Source organism: Fukomys damarensis, unplaced genomic scaffold, assembly GCF_012274545.1.
Source record: "Fukomys damarensis isolate Sample0158 unplaced genomic scaffold, DMR_v1.0_HiC HiC_scaffold_21, whole genome shotgun sequence".
Classification (NCBI taxonomy): domain Eukaryota; kingdom Metazoa; phylum Chordata; class Mammalia; order Rodentia; family Bathyergidae; genus Fukomys; species Fukomys damarensis.
Genome location: NW_022900933.1, coordinates 11,907,198 through 11,919,835, shown reverse-complemented (window position 1 = coordinate 11,919,835; position 12,638 = coordinate 11,907,198).

Sequence of the window (12,638 nt, the reverse complement as noted above, 5' to 3'; positions counted from 1 at the left end):
ATTGGACAGGGGTGCACCAAAATCGTAAGGGTGAGGGACATGGGGTCACCAACTGCATCTGTCACCATCTTCTGTCCACATAGACTGGGCATCAGGGCTGGACCCCTGGGTGCTTTGCAGAGGAACTATACCTGCCCTGTATCAGGCTTTTGTTTGTTTTTGTTTTGTTTTTTGAGACAGGGTCTCAGTATGTAGTTGAGACTGTCCTGGGACTCACTATGTAGCCCAGGCTGGTCTTGAACTCACAGCTATCCTCCTGCCTCAGCCTCCCGAGTGCTGGGATTACAGGCATGCACCATCACGCCTGGCTCCATCAGGTTTTTGTTATGGAACAGACACTCCCCCAGTTAGTGCTTAATAACCATTTATTTAGCTTATAATTTAATAGGTGGGCTATTTGATCTGGGCTGAGCTGGATGGTTCTGGCCTCAGGGTGGCTTATTTGCCTATCTGTGGTCAGTTGGCATGGGCACCAGGGTCAGGCTGCTCTAAGATGGCCCTGTTGGGACAGTCAATCCCCGTTCCACATGACCCCTCAACCTCTAGCAGGTGGGTTGTGTCTTGTTTTCATAGTCGTAGAATGAGCACAGGCAGGCAAGGGTCCTGGAGGGCTGGGCTTGAGGCACTCATCACTTCCACCATATTCTGTCAACCAAAGCAAGCCATCAGGCCAGCGCCATTCAAAGGGGGAAGAAATGAAGCCCGTGGGAGCAGCTCCAGAGTGTATTTAGGAGGACAGACACAGGAAGAGGAACACTCAGCCATTTTTGCAAATAATCTACCACATGCCCACACCCTTGGGCGCCTCGTGATCCGGTGGACAATCAAAACCAGTGTTCCAGCATTTGTCCTACTATTTTAGACATAGTAGGAGTCAGGAGCTGTCTGGCTCAAGTGTGGGAAAGTCTCCGTCCTACAGTATCTCCTTCGCTGATGCTTTCTGTTAGACCTCGTCCTTTCCTTTGGTCATCTTTAAGAAAGCAATTATTTCTGAAGGGCAGCACATTATGTCTGTACTTTTTGAGGCCATAACTACGTGGGCGAGAGGAGCATCAAAGAGCTGCCTTGAGAGTTAAACTGGGTCAAGGACATAAAATTTGAATTTTAGCAACATTTTTTTTTTCCAGTGCTGGTGATTGAATTCAGGGCCTCCAGTGTGCCAGGCAAATGCTCTAGCACTGAGTTATATCCCCAGCCTCCTCCACCTTTGACATGAAAACATCCAGCCCACACTGACTGCAACAGGAGCCCCTCCTCCCAAGCCTGCAGGCAGAGACTTTCTGGGAGAACCTCTACCCTCCAAGGCCAAGGTGAACTAAGCAGGCGGAGTCCAAATGCCCATGGGTCTAGGTTGGTTTGTGTGAGGAACCCTTGCCTGTGTGCGGTGCTCAGGATGCACCTTGGAAGAAGCCAGAGGGACAGTCTTCCCTGTTCTCGCATCATCCTCCTCTTCAGGAAGGGGTCTCGTTCCATTTGCAACTCACAGCTGACCGTGTTTTACAGATGGAGACTGTGAGGCTCTTGGGGAATTTGCCCAAGGTCATGGAGGTAGTAAAGGGTAGAAAATGAATCTTTTCATTCTAAATCTGATGGTCTTATCATAAGACTTCGTTATTAATTCAGAACCGGCTCAAGTATTGCTTTAAAATGAGTTTGAGTTTGGAGAGTTTGTCGTCCTTAAAAATGTCACATGCTCTTAGAATTTTCCAGCCACCCCTTTTGAGGAATCAACCCCAACTCTTTCTTGCCTCCTTAGTCAGTGACACCCCACCCAACAACCCCCTATATCCTCTCCTCCTCCTGCTGCATCACAGGATTTGGCCAGTGTCTGAGCACCCCCCCACTTCCTCTACTGGCTCTGGCTAATGGGTGCAGAGGGGATGTCAATGCGCTTGGGAAGCTATGAGGTCAGCAAGCCCATGGGCTGGGGCTGTAGCTCAGTGGTTCTGCCGCCTGCCTCTCAAGCACAAGGTCCCAAGTTTGATCCCCCGTACCAACAAAAACAACATAAACAAACAAACAAAAAAAACAAGCCCACGTCCCTCTGGTGTGAATTTCCCTCAAAGAGTTGTTGGAGGACAATAATTCTACAACTATATTTATATACTATGTAGTAGAAAATACTTTTAAGAGTAGTGCTTTTTTTATCTTTCCAATTAATGCAAAGAAATTGTTGTTTGCAGAATCTATTTCCACAAACAGCCCTGGGTCTCCTCAGGATGGCTCAGTCTCCTGGGCATGCTGGTGGGAAACAGAGCCCTCATTATGGGAGTGGCTCACTGGGTATCCCCATGTGGCCCAGATCAATGGGCTGTGCCAAAGTTCTCTCATCCGTTGTCAGGTAGCTTTGCTCCTCGGTACCTGATGGCTAGATTACATACTCTTCCAGGGCTCTTTAGAGATGGGCAAAACCTGAATCACAGGGTGGTTAAGCAACTTGTCCAAGGTGTCACAGCTGATTCCAGCACATGACTGGGGGACAATGACATTATCTCATTTGGTTTCACAACATCCTGAGAAGTAATCGATCCTATATTGCATTGGTTCATGCGAGCTGACTGCTGAATTCTCAGGCGCTTTTTGAGTCAGTTGTTAAACAGGCATTATTAACTATGAAATCATACAAATGTACAATTCATTAAATCAACTATACTAAAATCAAATACAGTAATGATTCCAAACTCCTCACTTCCTAACTCTGTTTCTTCTGTGCACCCTGTCTAAGAGCAAGGCTAAATAGCTGCTATATTGGGAAAAATCCCTTCCCTGCTGGCTGGGACAAGGCCAGCTCCTCCCTGCCCCAGCCGGAAGCCTCTACTTCCCGACATTCTCCAGAGCGGATACATTGTAGGAAACAGCCACTGAGGCCGTGGGGAAGAGAAACACCCGCTTCCCGTGCGCCCAGCACTAGCAATAGAAAGCTCTAGGCGTGGGTTCCCTGGGACCTGTCCCTGGCCCCCAGGGGCAAAAGGCTTCCTGAGGGGTTGATTTGACTTCTGTCACCCACTGGCCTAGAGCATTTGATGAGAAAAGCTTGTACTCTGAGGCAGGGAGGCAGCTGGACCGAAGAGCGAGAATGGCTTTGGGTACCATATGGCTCTGGTACCCAAACTCCTGCCTCTGCCTGCCTCTCATAATGTCTGTGGCCTCAGTCTGGGCATTTAAGTTCTCTGAGACTCAAGTTTTCCATCTGTAAAATGGGAGAATATCTACTTTGTGGTCCGTTATGGAGTTGCGGTACAAAAATACAAAATAATGCATGGGAAGCGTTCTAAGACGTGCACAGTGGAAGGATTGGAATCAGCGCTAATGAGTGGAAACCAACAGCAATTGTGTGCCCAGAACTGGGCTAGGCTGGAAGCATTCTCGCTTGGGTGGGCAGAAGTCCTCTTTCTAGGGCTCTTTGGCAGGGAAATAAATACACAGAGAGGTAAGAGTGGGTATAGTAGTGCTTGGCAGCAGTGTGGGGAGAAGCAGAGAGCACAGGGTCCTAGCTTGCCCTGTCTAGGAGCTTGCTGAACAGCACTTCCTGAGGCCTACTGGGTCCCTGTGAGTATCTGGGGGATGCAGCTCTAATATGATCCAGCCTCTTTTCTCTCAGAACCAGTACTAATGGGCCTGAAATGTTCAGTGATAACACAAGCAAGAAAACACTTGGACTACGGTAGAAGAAACAGTAGAGGGAGGGCCCTTTCTTGAGAAGGGAAGGGGCTTCCAGGAGGGCCCGTGGTTCTTCTCCACCTTCTTTTAGCAAAGTGAAGGAGAGGAGGTGTGGGCTGGAGTTTCCTTCTGCTCCTGAAGATACACCACGGGATCCCTGCTCTTCTCTCTCCCCGCCGCACCAGGCTGACTCTGCTTGGGCACAGGCTGAAGCCCCCACCCTGCCCCCATCCCTATGGGTCCCCCAAGCCAAGATGGAGACTGATAGAGTGTCCCCAACAGGTATGCTGGGGACATGCGGTGACAGGGAGTATAGACACTCACTTCAACCCTTTTCCAGGGTGAGAAACTGGCCTTTGTCACACATCCAGCCTAGCCTGCCCTGGGCTCGTCTCAGCTGAGCCAGGGTAAGGAAACAGTTTCAGGGAGAGTTTGGAGGCTGTGTGAGGCTGGTGGGCCAGAAAATGAGTGGGGTCTTCTTGCCTCCTTGGAGGCAGGGGCAGGGTCTAGGGGTCCCACTCTACCTTTGGGACTGGAGCTTCTCCCTCAGCCTCGTTTGCTGCAGGAGCTGAAGCAGCAGCCCCCAAGCTGCCCTGGGTATGGGGTGAGTGAGTGTTTGGGGGACACAGGCCCTTGCCAGGTGTGCCATCGTGCACCACCAAGAAGCACCCTTTCTCCCCATCCGTGAATAATTAACCCATGATAAGCAGTAAAAAAGACACCTCGTGATGACACACTCTTCAGACCTCTGTCACGACCGTATGACATTACAATGGACTTGTATTTAACTTCAGAGGAGGTAGAGAGAGCGGAGAAAATGCCAGGCTTGCTATGTACACCCATTTCTCCATACTTAGAGTGATGCCTGTGTCTCCTCCTGCATTTCCGTGTTACAGACCTCGTTATTTTCAGATACACGGACTCTTTTTGGAAGAAATAGGCTGACTCTGGCTCTGCTTCTGATATGGAGTGGCGGGTGGGAAGGGAGGAACGTAGTGATCACAAGGATAGACCCTGAGGTCAGAAAGCCTGGGGTTCAATCTTGACACTGGCCCTTTGTTCCCTGCGTTCAAGGCACGAGTTGAGCCTCAACATTCCCCGCCGTGAGGGGGACTAGCGCCTGTCCTTGTGCAGAGGGTTAGATGGGTTAAATGAGGGGAGGCACTGGTGACAGCAACTTGGACAGGAGAGGTCAGCTGGAAATGTGTGGGTACCTCATGAGGTGCAACCCTGGGAAAAATCAAACCTCCTGTGCTGGTGTCCCGTGGGGTCATACTCCTGACCTGTTCCACAACCGCCATGAGTTAGGTAAAGATCCAGTGCGACTTCTGCACTGTGCAGTGCTGTGAGGGGACAGAGTGAGTGTGCAGTGAACATGGCCATTATGGTGAGACTGGCGCCTGTGGACTGGGGCTAGAGCCTGGGAGAAGACAGACAGGAGGCGGTCATCCTTTCCCCACGTAGCACTCTGCACTGAAGCCAGGTTCTAGGCTTTAAGTGGCCCTGGAGGCCAAGTGGGTCCCTCTCCCTTGCGGGTTAGCCCTAACGGCGCTGCCCACAGTGCTCCTCTGCTCCCATTAGCTGTGCTGAGTGGTGACCACCAGCCACAGCAGTGCCATACCCCTTTCACAGCCTCTTCACTTAGGAGTGTGAACCCCAGCCCTGGGTCTGTGAGACCACCTCCTCCTACAACCTGGCCACTCTTGCATTCCTGGCCTCCTCACTACCTTGAGTAACTCTTGTCTCCAGCCGAGCCCAAATGCCTCCCCTTGCTTGCTGGGGTGGTTGGTTCTGTGTGAATTACAGAGACCAGAGCCTGAATGGAGACCGGAGGGGATGTCAGTTTAGCCCTTTTCTGAAAGACCTCCTTGGCCGGTTTCCTCGGCTCTTGGCAACGGCTGTTCCTGCTCAACTGCCCATTTTCTGGTCCATCAAAGATGATGACGCAGAGGCTGGTGACCAGCTGTGCTTGGTACAAGCAGAAGCTTGGGCTATGCTGGAGTGAGACCTCAGAAAAAACAGTCGACCCGGACTGTTTGGGCTGCAGCTCACCTCCCGCCCTGGATATCTTTCACAAACAGGATAGAGTTTCATATCTCTGGAATGTTTAAGGGCAGCAAGGCCTACTCCATCCTCTCTGTAAGATGAAGCTGGTCCCTCAGCAAGGGCTGAGCCCCAATCCGCACATCCGTAACCCCCATAAAAACCAAGAGTGTCACCCATGGGCTTGACTGACTTGAATGAGTTTCTTTCTCAGTACATTTTTTATTTCTTCAACTCTCTTGAAGGCAACAACTATGTCCCACGTGACACCCACATCTCATCACAGCTGGGCCTGTATGATCATCCGCTGAGGCCTGACACTAGTCATGTGGCTGCCACTCAAGGGAAAAGCAGAGCTGGAGAGTCTGGGTCATGACCCGGTTGGTTCTGAAGAAGCCATGAAAGGCCTCCTCGGAAGCTAGGGAGTGTGGCCTGAACAAGGCTGGCTCATAGTGGGGCAGGCGGTGCAGCGTAATGCTGAGAACAGCTGCAGAACTTCCGGCCAGCCGCGGGGAGAGGGCAAGGGTGGAGAGCAGAGGATGATGTTCACCTTGGAGCCCTGTGGACAGCCATTCTTGGCCTCCTGCAGATGGGCCTGTCCCTGTATCAGGGTGAGCTCAGGCTAGTGCACCTCTGCTGACCTGCTGGGTGGGAGGGAGGGGCTGCTAGGGAGGTGCGATGGAGACCTCAGGAGACATGGGACTTGGGTGGGCAGAGCTAGAAGACATGCCCCTGGCCGGGAGTGGCACAGGGAGACCTGTCATACTCAGGGTGCCAGAGCTTTCTACTAGCTTGGGGAGGTGGTCAGGCTGTATACTTAAAGAGAAATTGAACCCGAGAATTGGCACATGGTAGATACCAGAGTCACTTTGGGACTCTTACCAAGTTGTGATCCCGTGAGAACCTTGGCTGACTCCTGGAGCAATACAGAATGAATAATAAAAATTATTATTTTTATTATAATAAAAGTGTGGCTGCTCCTTAGTGTGCTGCTCCACATGTCCTGTTCTGGGCAGGGAAAGGATTAAGGAATTTCAGTTGCCTCCACCTCCGCATGCTCCCCAGAAGTCCTTAACCTCAGTCCTCTCTCCCCGCTCGCTATTTCCAGACTGAGAACTTGTACCGGGATCTGCTGCTACTCACAGGCTTGGAGCAGAGCAAGAGGAGGGCCCGAGGCTGCAGAATGGCAAACCTCCTAGCAGCCCCTCTAATTCTCTCTTGGCTCTGCCCTTCTGCCCTCCCCAGAGATGTGCCCCCACACCTAGTTTACCTGGGTTTCCAGGAAGACAAGGAGAGTAGAACTTCTCCTCCTGGATTCCCCAAGAGGGAGGAGGGGCTCTGAGCTAGGAGGGGGACCAGAGCTCCAGGTACTGGATTGGCAACACAATAATCATTTCTTTTCTGACCTGCCCTACCTTCTCCTAGTTCAACCCCCGATTTTCCATCTTGCGTTGCCAATGGCTCTGTGGGTCCATTTGCCATGTGAGAAAAAGGTCAGTACTCGTCTACCATTCCAGTCCAGGCCTCGGTCTTCTTCCTGCCAAATGGCACAGATGGCAACCTCAGGCCTGGCCTGGGCAAGCGCTCGATATTTCTCCACAAGCGCGCCAGTCTTTCTAACCTGGGGATTCTAGCTTCAGAAACTCCACCCAACACCTGTGACCTGTTGTGTGTTGGCTGGGGAAGTGACAGAGAAAGAAGCAGAGGGTGCAGCCGCCCAAATGGTTCTGACAAGAAAGCAGGAGCACGTACTAAAAAGCAAGAATCGCTGACCACAGGGAAGGCTACTGCCCGTGCAGAAGGGGAAGCAGTGGGCAGAGTGGAACATTCTGAAGTCAGAGTGCGGGATGAAGAGAGGAAGTCATGGTTATGCTTTATATAACCAGTCATCTCCCCTAGAATTTCCAGGCTGGAATATGGATGTGAGTGAGATGATTCCAATCATATAATAAATTGATGCGACAACTCCGCTGTAGGAGACCTTGCCATTTATGAGTTATATAAAAAAAAGTGTGTGAGGAGCTGTGAGTATGATAATGGGATGTAACAAAAAGTCTGAGGGGGACGTCTTCTGTGGTAAAGGAAGAGTGGAGAAGTTACATATGGTCTCTGAGGGATCTCCTGGAATCAGTTGACCATTTTTGAAGTCAGTAGGGAAACAGAAAAAAAAAAAAACTATAGTCAACTTTACTGGGGCACATCTAGCAAACAGACAGGCAGCTAAGGTGTGTGTGATCATGCTGTGGCATAACCAGAAAACCTTGGTGGCTCACAACAATAAAAGTTACTTTTCACATACACTCTTAAATTGGTTGTAAGCCGGCTATGAACTGCTCAATGGTTTTCATTCCTGGGCTAATAGAGTAACACTGAGACACCTCAGTTTGGGATACTCATGGTTTTATAGCAGAGGGAAAAGAGACTTACTTCCTTAAAACTTTATCTGGAAGTGACACCTGCCACTTCTGCTCTCACGTCGTTGGCCAAAGCGTGTCACATGGCCAAACCCACTCTGTTCTGGGACAGAGAAGTCAATGAGCAATAATGAAGTTTGTCACATGAAAAGTCCTGAGAATCAGTTCTGCTCTAGGCCATGAGCTCTAACCTCACTAATTCTTTTTGAAAATAAATATTTTATTTTATCATTGACTAGCATGTATTGATTGTACATATTAGTGATATTCAATGTGATATTTCCACACATGCATACAGTGTGCAGTGCTCAAAGTGAAGCTCTTTTCATCCACACCCCCACCCTCAGCCTTTATCAGTCAGTGTTCTACATTCAGGTGAACTCTGTTAGCTTTCACATATGAGAGACAATATACAATATTTAATCTTTCTGTGTCCGGCTTATTTCACTTAACATATTTTTTCCCAGTTCCACCTAATTTGCTGCAAGTGACACATTCTGTTCTTCTTTCTGGCCGAATAATATTTTGTTGTGTATATATACCACTTTTTTTTATCCATTCATCAGCTAATAGGCACCCAGTTTGATTCCATATCTTAGTTGTTGTGAATAAATTGAAAGAAATATGGCTGTGCATGTATCTTTTCAATATGCTGGTTTCATTTCCTATGGATAAATACCCAGAAGCGGGATTTGTAGGTCACATGATGGATCCAGTTTTAGTTTTTTGAGGAACCTCTGTACTGCTCTCCATGGTGGTTGTACTAATTTACATTTCTGCCACCAGTGTTTAAGAGTTTCCTTTTCTCCACATCCTCACCAATATTTGTTGTTGTTATTATGAACTTGTAGCGATCCTCCTGCCTTGGCCTCCCATGTGGTGGGATTACAGGCGTGTGCCAACACGCCTGGCCATGTGTTCATCTTGAAATTTGTATTTTTGTTAGGTTCTTTTGAAGTGTTATACATTCTGAATATTAATCCTTTGTAAGATAAATAGTTGACAAATATTTTTTCCTAATCTGTAGGCTGTCTCTTTATTCTGTTATTTCCTTTGCTATGCAGAAGCTTTTTAGTTGGATATAATCCCATTTGTCAAGTTTTGCTTTTGTTTCTGTGCTTTTGGGGTCATATTCAAGAATATTATTGCCTGCACCAATGTCTTGACATGTTTCCTCTGTTTTCTTCTGGCAGTTTCTGACTTTCAGGTCTTACATTTAGGTCTTTAATCTCTTTTGAGTTGATTTTTGTACAGGAGATAGATAAGGGTCAAATTTCAATTTGCACGTGGATATTCAGTTTTCCCAGTACCATTTGTTGAAGAAACTACCCCTTTTCCAATGTACTTTTTGGTACTTTTGTTGAGAATCAATTGGCTGTAGATGTCTGAATTTATTTCTGGGATCTTTATTCCATTCTATTGGTCTGTGTCTGCTTTTATACCAGTACTATGCTGTTTTGGTCACTCTATCAGCCTCAGTAATTCTTGTGAGGTACAGACCTCAGAGTTTGGTTGGTGAACTTGGTGAGGACATACAAATAAGCATAAAATTAGAACATAAGTTTCATGAAGGGAGGGTCTTGGTCTGCTTGTTCATGGTGTATTCCAAGAGCTTCAAACAGGCTTTCAATATCTTTGCTGCAGAATGAATTAAAAACAGGTTCAAGATGCAATCTGAGCCTGCCTGCCTCAGCTGAGGAGTATTTGAGTGTTATATCTTGATGCTCCTGGGTGCGGAGACGGTTGTCTGTGACAGAACCTGTAGCTCTCTGATGGAACCAGGCTAGTTAGGACTTCACCCTCTTTGGCTTATTGTTTTTGGCCCTGGTTTGTCTTACCCCAGAGATCAGCAAACTTTTTCTATAATAGGCACCTATTCAATATTTTAGGCTTTGGAGGCCCTATGGTCTTTTGCAACTACTCAAGTCTGTACTACTGTGAAAGCAGCCAGTTGCTTACAATGTGTAAGCAAATGAGTGTGTCTGTGTTCTAATAAAACTTTATCTACAAACTCAAGTACTGGCCAGAATTGGCCTGTGGGTTGTAGTTTGGCTGTCTGTAGTCTAGACACAAGGCGGGCTTCTCAAGCTGTTCCATTTCCCAATGCCCTTGTTGAGATCATTTTAGGGTCATATATTCTTTCATTCTCATCTCCATAAAACCTAGTGTCACAATATTGCAGCTTTGTCCTCCTGACATTTGCTTCATGTGCTTAGAGTTTTGGTTTCTTTTAGTTTGAGGAAGCATCTCCATATCCAAACATCCTCTGACTTATCCAGGTTTTGAATCTCGCAGTATTAAATGTAGTTTTCTTTTGAGACAGGGTCCCACTATGTAGTGCAGGTGGAACTTGAACTCACTATGTAGCCCAGGCTGACCTTGAACTTGAGGCCATCCTCTTGCCTTGGCATCTTGAGTGCTGGAATCATAGGCATTCACCACTATATCTGGCTCAGTTAGGTAGTTTGGAGACCGTAACTTCATCTGTCTTGCTTTAGAGGCTGGAGTCCACTGTTCCTTTCAACCATTTCCATGGACCCCTGGATTCTGATAGGAGAAGGGCATGTGGCTGTGCGAGGGGGAAGCAGCTCGCATCTTCTGTCTTCACAGTTCAGTTGGTCTGAAATACAGGAATCTGTTTTCTTAGGGATGTGGCTCAGATATTTCATTTCATGGAACCAGATGCCACAGACTCCTAGTTTTCACAGGCTGGAATGTCCCTAGTGCAACGTGACAGCCTGGAGAGTATTAGCCTGCCGCCCCCTCTTTCTGGGTCAGTACCACACTTGTGAAATTAGAAGTTCAGAAGGAGACAGTCAGTCTCCCCCTGGCTACAACCTTTCTTGGCAGCCTTCTAACTTGGTCTTTACAGAGTTTTAGAGCCGGAGAGGACTTGTATCCAATAAACTCTCATCCGTCTTGTTCCAACTAGACACCTGAGGACTCAAATGCAAGCCTCCCGTCCTAGATGTTAAAGACAGAGGGTAGGAGTCTTGTGAATACTTCACAGCTTTCAGCGGACAGGCTGTACTGCTGCCGCTCCTGCCCACCTCCTCCTACAACATAAACACATTCAGGACCCCCTCCTGATGGAACCAAGAAGGAGGGACTCTCCCGGTGCAATCAGAGACTGGCCTTGACTTCTTGACTCGGGTTGGTAGCTACGCCTCCCTTCTCTGCTGGCTGGCGGGAAGGAGTGACCTGGGAGCCCCGCCATCCCTGGGGGAGGAGGAACCAGCCTTGGAGCAAAGATAAAGAAGAAAGGGGAGGAGTCCAGGCAGCTCCCTCCTCCTGCCCTGTTCCGGCAAAGTGGCTGAGCTGGAGCAAGAGAACTGATAACAGATAAGGGGCCGGCTTTCCTGTGGCCTTGTTTATACAAGCTGTAGTTCTTGCCAGCTGGTCCCTGGGGTGGGGGCAGAGGGCAGCGTGAGGTTCCTGGACAGAGGCTTGTTTTCAACCAGCCAAGGTCTGGGTGGCTTACAGATCTTCCCCTCTGCTCCGCCCCCGCCCTCAGCCCCAGATTTCCGGTGAGAAGCTGGCTGTAGTCGTTGAGCTGAGACGCCATGTTCTCTGTACTTGGAGTGGGGGGCCTTTCACCCGGGAAGTGGTGGGCATGGTAACTGTGTCTCTTCCATGGCACGTGGGTCTTTGGGCATCTGGAAAAGGATTTCCAGCCACAACAGCGCCTTGAGGTGACATACATACTGAAGTTAGTTCAAGAATTCCCTGCCCTGTATTTCTTAGCCTCCCTGAGACAAGCTGGATCTGAACTGTGCAGTGTCTCTGGATCTAGGAGCCAGGTGCTGGGTGTGCTAGGGAGTAGGACACACCTGCTCTTTTTCTGGAAAAGGATTTCCAGCCACAACAGCGCCTTGAGGTGACATACATACTGAAGTTAGTTCAAGAATTCCCTGCCCTGTATTTCTTAGCCTCCCTGAGACAAGCTGGATCTGAACTGTGCAGTGTCTCTGGATCTAGGAGCCAGGTGCTGGGTGTGCTAGGGAGTAGGACACAGTCCTGCTCTTGCAAGTTAAAAGCAGTGGGGTGACATGAAATCACAGACCAAGGCAAGATGTGCTCTGGTGGCCTGGACCTTCCTGTGGGGTGGGAAAGACTTTCAACAGGGAGGATCTGTAAAGAGAATGAGAGGGACTGACAGCACAGTAACACGGAACGTGCTGCAGGGGAAGCGAAGCAGGGGGCAAGGCTCCAGAGGGAGGCAAGGGCTAGGTCACAAGACTGAAGGAAGACAGAAAGGTGGTCTGGAGGGAGGAAAGGAGTGGGACCAGTGGCAGACTGGTTGGGGAGGGAGGTGGGGAGCTCAGGAGATGGTCTTCCACAGGGGAAATACAGTCACCTATGAGATACTCTTAGGTGCTCACTCCCAGAACAGAGGCCTGGCAGCCTCATCTGGCTGCCTTTCTGTGTCAAAGCACAGGGAATGCTTGTGAGTTTGAGGCTCCATCCTGTCCGCTTCTTGGCCTCAGCCCCGTCTGTGGCAGGTGTCTGTCACCAGCCTGA